General features: G+C 40.5%; 1 protein-coding gene across 6 annotated transcripts in view; it reads right to left on the reverse strand.

Moving 5' to 3' along the window:
* Nucleotides 1–7,130, reverse strand: part of mpp7 (membrane palmitoylated protein 7) — an 84,574-nt gene extending 77,444 nt beyond the window's left edge. For all 6 annotated transcript variants that reach the window (XM_023326351.1, XM_023326346.1, XM_023326349.1 and 3 more), the window contains exon 1: nucleotides 6,851–7,130. The gene's annotated coding sequence lies outside the window, so the exon portion shown is untranslated. The remainder of the gene's footprint in view (nucleotides 1–6,850) is intronic.
* Nucleotides 7,131–8,098: the final 968 nt, after the last annotated feature.

The raw sequence follows: 8,098 nt of genomic DNA on the forward strand, positions 1-8,098 counted from the left end.
CAAGACTTGTGTTCACAGTTAGCAATGTTAACCTTGCTAAAATGGGTTTAGTTTATTTCACATTCAAATACCATGACTCACACACAGACAACTTGATATAACCACTCACAGTGAAAAGACTAAAAATAAAGATTTACAGCACTATTTGATTGTATGCCTGGAAGAGAAATAATTCTGACTGGCAGCTTTAACTTTACCAAAAACGTCACAATGGAAATCTTCCAAACCTCTACTCCAGTTCTACTTCTGTTATTTTTGCAAACATACTAATTAGCAGATGTGATTACTGGTGTGAGCAACAAACATGGACACACTTTGGAGCTATTTTGACTCCATTTGCCCCAAGTATGTTGAATTATTCACAGCGCTGCCATACTGGAAACATCCAGGAGCCATGATCTAAAAGCATTAATCAGCATTTTACAAACAAGCTTGATGTTAGCCATGAAAACTACGTAGTAGTCTATTGACAAATTTGATACATACTGACAGTCTTCAAAGATTGATGAAATCCTAGGAAACTATGTTGAAGGCTGTGTTGGGCATTTGGGTGTTTTTTAATTTGAAGAAACTAATTCCCGTTTCTTTCAGCAACGCTTTTCATTTTGAAATTAAAAACAAATGAGGTTCTATAGAAAAGTAAAGAAATATATGACATTACTGGCCCATTTCACATCTTAACTTTGCATGCCTTAAAAGCAGTAATGAACCTTTGTCAAGACAAGAACAGCACGCTTTGAGAACATTCGTGTCAGGACCAGCACAGTAACACATTATAGCCTAATCTTCTCTCCAAGGGTTTGGTGCCTGACTGGTCACCCCACAACAAGCACTTATATTCATGCTGCTGCCATTCATTCGGTCCCACGGCGTTCTCCATGAAAACACAGCCTACTGTGAGTCAGGAGGCCGGCATATCTTAACAGTGAGCGCAGCAGTTTCATGTATACGAGCCGGACTTTGCTACGCTGCCAAAGTTGGTGTCTGATAGCCAGCATCTGCTGGGTGAGCTCATTCCACCGCAGCACTGCGAGGCTAGGGTCAACCTGGGAGCAACCCTACACCTCTGCAGGGTGGGCCGGGGCAAAAACAACACAACATCACTACTGCTGATGCCCGTCACCCTCAACCGTGACCTTTACAGAGACCCTTACAAGCCCATCATTTTAATCTCCATCTGGAATCCACAGAGCAGCAGAAGGCTCCCAAGTCTGCTGTCGACTCAGAGATTAGCAGCAATAGGGAATAATGGTTATTATGAATGGATAGTGTGATGAATAGATAAATAAATGGATTGGAAAGGCCCATGAAAAGGGGGGAAAACAACAGATTAACTGACTTAACCCAACACAGTTGGACTGACGTGATTAAGTTCATTCTACTGAACTAGAACAACCAAGCTAAATGGAAAATTTTAATTGAATAACGGTTCTAAATGCTTATGATGCAGAATATTGCATCTTTTTCTGTTTTTTTTTTTCCTTTATAGACTAACAAGTATGACAAGTTGATTTGGGCTGGTTAAGTGCTTTAGCTACATAGTAGACAAGAGTCTGCAGTCGGCTGCATAGCTGGCAAACAGTAGCTTTAAAACAGTGAGAGGAGTTTCTTTAGTTTCATAATGACTATCCATGTTTCCCACAACCAGAAAATATCCAGCTAAGGGCCGGGACCTTAACACATTATTTCTGTTAATTACATACATTTTAATAGGTCAAAAAAAACTTTAAACAATTTTTTTTACAATACAAAAGTTCTGTTTTAAACCTTCATATTTGTGTGTTTCTGGTGCACCCATAAATCTGATGCACAAGCAACATCTGCAAACAACGGATATTGAGAACAAAGCCGCTTGTCTTGTTTTACAGTTGGGGTAAATTTTCGCTTCAAAAAACGCTCTGACGGAACTAAAGACTACTGTGTGCAAGCTGTGCAAAGAGGAGTTAGCCCATCATAAAGCTATTCAAGGCTGAAATATTATCTCAGTCCTAAACATGTTGCAGCAAGCACAGACGTCCGAAATGCTAATGTCACCGTCCACATTTCTAAAAAAACTATTTTTTCAAAGAAGTTCCATGAATGATCAGGGGTTCCTGAAACAGATGAAAGATGACAAGGTGTATAAGAGCACTTTTATCCAATCTGATGGTTGAATAACCTAAATAACAGATGAAAAACAATAGATCTTTGTTGGTGAGCTAATATGACAATTTACCAATTTTGCAGAAAAAAAGTTTTTGAAATGGAAAAGGCTTACAGTGTTGATACAGTTAGTGATTAAAATGTGAGAGTACAGACTCTGTAATTAACTCGATTAAAAATATGAATTAAGTCCCACCACCAGTCCACCTAAAATTGTATTGTATTTGTGAGGAAAGGAACAGTCCATCAGTGTCCTCTCAGCTGGCTCGTGTGCAACGAGTGGCTGAAGGACACAGGAGTCTTACTTTACTCTGCAATCTCCAGTCATCTCATCAAAAGGATTTTAAGCTGCAAGTACAATAAAAAACTTTAGCAGTGCACAAAAACATAACTATGAACACCTTGGTATACCTAGATACCAGTAACCAAACTGTTCCGGCACCAGACTTGAATAACATAGCTTAGACTCATTGAAAGTTTGCCTTCATAAACTTATCAAAACAGTTTGCCAGTTCAGTCCCAGAAAACAACAGTCAGGGCTTCAGTCAAGTGAACGTAGAGTACAAGTTTTCATGCGTCTCATTTAAGACTTTATATAAACGTCTGTGGCAGCTTCCTGGTATTCATATTTCATGTGATGCCATGTTTAGCCGTGGCTAGTAGTAAAATTCACTAAGATCTCAGAGACACCCCTCACACACTGGTGCTGGAAAAGCTCTTAAAGACTCACAAAGAGACAGCAACATAACTTATAGAAACGGTTTCATTTCACCAGAGTGACAGCAGATCAGAGAATCTTTTACCTACTTCTCATGACATTATTTAACATCGAAATTTAATTTATTAGAAGGTTCTGGTAAAACAAATTAATCTTTAAATGGAATGAAAGTCTTCTAAAGTGTAACGTATCAACCTCTTTCTTCAAACAAAGGTAGTTTCTCATGATTCGTAGTGAGCCGATAGTGATCCAAACTAATACTTGGATTAGGTGTCTTATAGCACTGAATCCCACCCACCCTTGAGCTCCAGGAAAATAGCTTTCCTGCTGACAAGCAGTTATGGAGGCCCACTTTTAGCTTTATTCCCTTGCCATGAGTTTTGCAGCAGGGGTGCTCAGATTATTCTCATCAATATAACCGTGGACGTAGCAATGACAGGAGGCATTTGACTCCATCAGCAGGTTGCCTGGGTGAACTTAATCCTTGCAGCGATAGAATTTTGAGTTCACACACCTCCTATTTCACTAAGCAATGATTGTCCAAACCTGGAACCAAATTCTGGGAATGAAAGCTATGCAGGACCGAAGCTCAGACATTTGTTCAGCTGTTCAGACAACGGGCAGGAGTACATTGTCCTACTCTGGGTTTTTTCAGGGCCACAAACAATCCTGACTCCTGCCTATCCCAACATATTCTAGGACTGTGTGCTCTGAGAACAAAAAAAAAAACATCCAACAGATAAGTGTGTGTGTTTTCTTGCCATAGGCTGAGACAGAGGTCAGAGTCAGCAAGCTGATTTCTAGGCAGTAAACCTTTGCAGCTCAACACCCTCAGCCATTAGTGAACTTGTTCATTAAGTGAAAGGATTAATGAAATCATCACAGCCATGCCAGGATGCTGGGGTGTTTACTACACCGGCAGACCCAAGGAATGAACTTGACTTAAGTACTTACAATCAAAGTCTCCTGGGAGACTCTCTCTACCCTCTTGGAATGCAGACTAAAGGCCTCCCACCTTTTTCTAGTCAAGATCCAGAGGAAGATCTGGGTTACTCCCAGTCAGAGCAGAACAGCAGCTAAAACATGAAGGCTTCCACATTCTTTTCCTTAGAGGCTTTCAAACATACATGACAGGACTCCATCTCTGTATTTACAATCACCAACAAGGTACCAAGACACCTAGGAATTACTTTACTGAAAAATATAATCAGAGCTGTTGGGACGCCATACCTGACAAGAAAACAATATATCCAGTACAACTTAGTTTTTAAAAACATTTTTCCTACTTCTGAAAATACTTCTTCTTTCTGACATTCTTACCAACCAGTGTAGATATTTGTTTGAAATGAGGTTCTGGTGCTTCATTTCCATTGAGTGGAATGGCATGGGTTAGTGTGATTCAGTATGGACTGGCGTATTCATGAGAGCATTTCACCACCATTTGGACTCTCAGTGGGCAGGCAGGTGTACCACCAAACACCTAACAATGAAAAATGAAATGAAACATGTGGCACATGGGTATTTCTTGTGCTCTAGTCAATGGACTGTATTGTGTGACGCCAGTAGCGCCACCCTAACGGTACCATTGACCCATGGACCTACAGCTTAACGGGGCCCAGAAATGGTGCCGAACGGGTCGGTTGTATGGACCACTTTTACAATGGAAACAGACAAACAGCGCACTGCACCGACCGGACCAGTGGAAACGAGGTATTCTTGTTACCATCTACAGTCACAGCAACACAGAGTTGTTCCCACTACTGTAGAAAAGTGTTCACATCCTTTCAACTTTTCCACATTCCCTTGCATTACAACCACAAATGGCTACATGTTTTGTGTGAGAGTCTGAGACAAAGTAGTGCATAGAAAATATGGGGTTTTAATTGCTTAAATAAAAACTTTGGCATGCGTTTGTAGTGTACGCTAAATGCTATGCTTAGATAGCCCTAAATAAAATCCATTCCTAAGGTTTGTTAGAGAATAAACAGAATTATGATGACCAAGGAGCACAGCGGACATGGTCGAAAGTTGTGGAGAGGTTTAGTCCACCATCTGCAAACATTAAGCATATGGAATAATTGCAGACCTCCCAAGTTATGACCGTCAGCCTAAACTGATAAACCTGCCAATTAGAGAAGCAGCTAAGACGGGCAACAGAAATCCATTCAGGTAAAAGAATGTGTCAACAGGAAAACCTTTAATGATACATTCCACAACCCTCTCTTTTATAGAAGAATGCATTGTTGAATTCCCATCCAGATCAGAACTCACGTTTGAAGCTTGTCACAAGCTTTGCTCTGTCCACTCATTTTGTGGACAGAGCAAACATGGGAAAGATGGTGCTCTGGTCATATGGGGCCACAAAACAACATTTTGGTCTACATTCAAACTCTAAACTCACATTGTCACCTTGAGAAAACCATTCCCACCATGCAACTTTGTAGTAACAGCACCACACTTTTGGGGATGCGTTTCTTTTGCAGAGACAGGGAAGCCGGTTAGAGTGAGTAGGAATAAGGTTGTAGCTAAATACATGACAAAACCTGGAATTAAACCCGTTAGAGCAAGGGTGTCAAACTCCAGTCCTCGAGGGCCGCTGTCCTGCAGTTTTTAGATGTGCCACAGGTACGAAATGCTGGAAGGAAATGGCTTAACTACCTCCTCCTTGTGTAGATCAGTTCTCCACAGCCTTGCTAATGACCTAATTATTCTATTCAGGTGTGGTGCAGCAGAGGCACATCTAAAAGTTGCAGGACAGCGGCCCTTGAGGACTGGAGTTTGACACATGTGCGTTAGAGGCTGCAAAAGACAACAGTCGGAAACCATGAAAATATAGTTATGTGGTTTAGTTGAAATTATATTCCTGTGTTTGAATGGCCAAGTCAAAGCCTGGATCTAAAACCAATTTAGAATCTGTGCAAATATTGGAAAACGTATGCTCACATACAAGCTCCTTCCTGAAATGTTGGTGTCTGGATGTCTAAAGCTGATGGAAACACACTTCAAAGGACCAGCAGTCACAGCACAAGGTTAACCATCAACTCGGGTTTGAATACAGATAGTGCACTTAGATTGCATTATTTTTATAATGACAAATGGTACGTTTATCGATCTGCAACGCCCCGTTTCATGCAAGACATGTCGACTTGATTACAACACTGAACACACCTGGCCTCTGGAGAATCAGGCTGACAAGGCAGTTTCCCCATTCGAATCAGGTGTGGTGGAACAAGGACGCTGCTGAAATGGGTTGTCTTCAGGTGAACAGATGCAGAATGAGAATGCCGCTATCCTGAACACGTGTGTGTGCGTGTGTGTGTGTGTCATAAAACAAGCAAAAACAAAGAAACTTTTTGAAGAAGTAGATGGGTGCGGTGGGAGTTGACCAAGTGAGTGTCCTATAGGAGGAAGGCCGGTCAGAGGCTTGTTGTCGTCAGCCAGTGACAAGCTCCCTGTCACCACACTTGACACTACAGGGCACCACGGCTCTGTTTTCCCTCCCGATGCACTTCCTGGAGTGGAGGAACTGCGCGCTAAGGGTGTGGGAGTGGAAGTGGAGCGCTGTGTCATGGGGAAACTAACATTACGTGTTTTATACGATAGTATCCCTGTGTCGTATTATTATTATTATTATTTTTTATTATATAGTTTAAATTCATAAAGAAAAACAAATACATATTTTGTGTGGAGAAACAAAATATGTGCTTGTTGCACATAGCCAAGTGTTATACGCAGTAGAAGTTCTGTATTTGGTCACCTCGTAGCGAATAAAATGCTATTATTTTAGCCTCCCCATCACACAAGCACTCAAATAAAATCACATACGTCATTATTGAGCCGTAGTCAATGCTTCACATTCAAAAACTTTCAACGTTGGCTAACTTTCTTCTTTTTTTTTCTAATGACAGGAAAAGTCTGCTGCTTTCACTGTCCTGACAACTGCAATTATAAGCTCAGAAGTAAAAAACAATAAACATGTGAGCCACTCACTTGTATCGCAGCTGAATGGTTTCTTCTTCACAGTATTGCAACTCCAGCGTTTCCTTCGAAAATCGTAGCGTTCTCTTTCTTCATTCCCCACTTTTAAAGTCTCGGGTTGTTTCTCTGCACTCCATTATTGTATCCCCGGTTCGGCCTACCACGGACAAAAATCTTTTAAAATGTTACGCCTCGACGGTTCCTACTGTCCCACGGCAGAGAAAGTGTTGTCGCCAACGCGCTGACTTGGAAGCGGTTCGCATATTTGAACTCAATGTTGGGCCGGAGATAAGCCTCCTCCGAGAGCTGATCTGAGACCTGCGCTGTGACGGGTTTTCCTTTCAGATGCCGCCCACTTTGAGCTTTCATTGGTTGAAATGTGTTCGAGGCGGGCTTGATAAGAACGTTCTCTTTGTGATTGGATGATTTTACCATCCAGTAGCGCGGCTCCTCGATATGACTGAAGAAAACAGAACCTTTGCAACAACGTAGCTTGTTGTTTGTAAAAGATGCCATTTGAGCCGCCGTTCATTCAAAAATATGTATTGTTATTAATCATTCAGAATTTTAAATTGAACTTGTAGAGCAATAATTGTAATAATAATAATGATGATGATAATTAATAATAATAATAATATCTATTTGTAAAATAAACTCAATTTAATTGACAGCAATTTGTATAGTTCTGGCGCTCAAGTTACAAAATGGTGAAATATCGCCCTCTAGAGGTCAACTGAGGAGAAAAACCAACAGGTGGTCAAACTGTAGTGACCTTATTTTGAGGAATTAATGCTGATTTGATTATTTGACTATTTCGGTTCAATTTTAAGACATGTAGATAGACAGGGGAAAGGAAGAGAGAAAGAAAGAAAGAGAGAAAGAAAGAAAGAAAGAAAGAAAGAAAGAAAGAAAGAAAGAGAAAAGAAAAGAAAAGAAAAAAAGAAAAGAAAAGAAGAAAGAAAGAAAAAAAAGAAAGAAAGAAAAAAAGAAAGAAAGAAAGAAAAGAAAGAAAGAAAGAAAGAAAGAAAGAAAGAAAGAAAGAAGTTATAAAACATGTTATCCCAGTAGATTTGTGGGGAAAGACACGGTGTGCCTGTGTGAACAAGCTGCAAGAATTTCACTGACAATAGATGCCACCCCCATTCATAGGTCCTCGTGTTAATGCATTGCGAACCTGAGCCAATTGTGTCTTTTGTCCTCAACCTACAAAACAATGTGAGATACATTGTTTGTGAACAATGACAAGCAGGCTCTCATTTG

The sequence above is a fragment of the Xiphophorus maculatus genome, chromosome 21, assembly GCF_002775205.1.
Source record: "Xiphophorus maculatus strain JP 163 A chromosome 21, X_maculatus-5.0-male, whole genome shotgun sequence".
Lineage (NCBI taxonomy): Eukaryota > Metazoa > Chordata > Actinopteri > Cyprinodontiformes > Poeciliidae > Xiphophorus > Xiphophorus maculatus.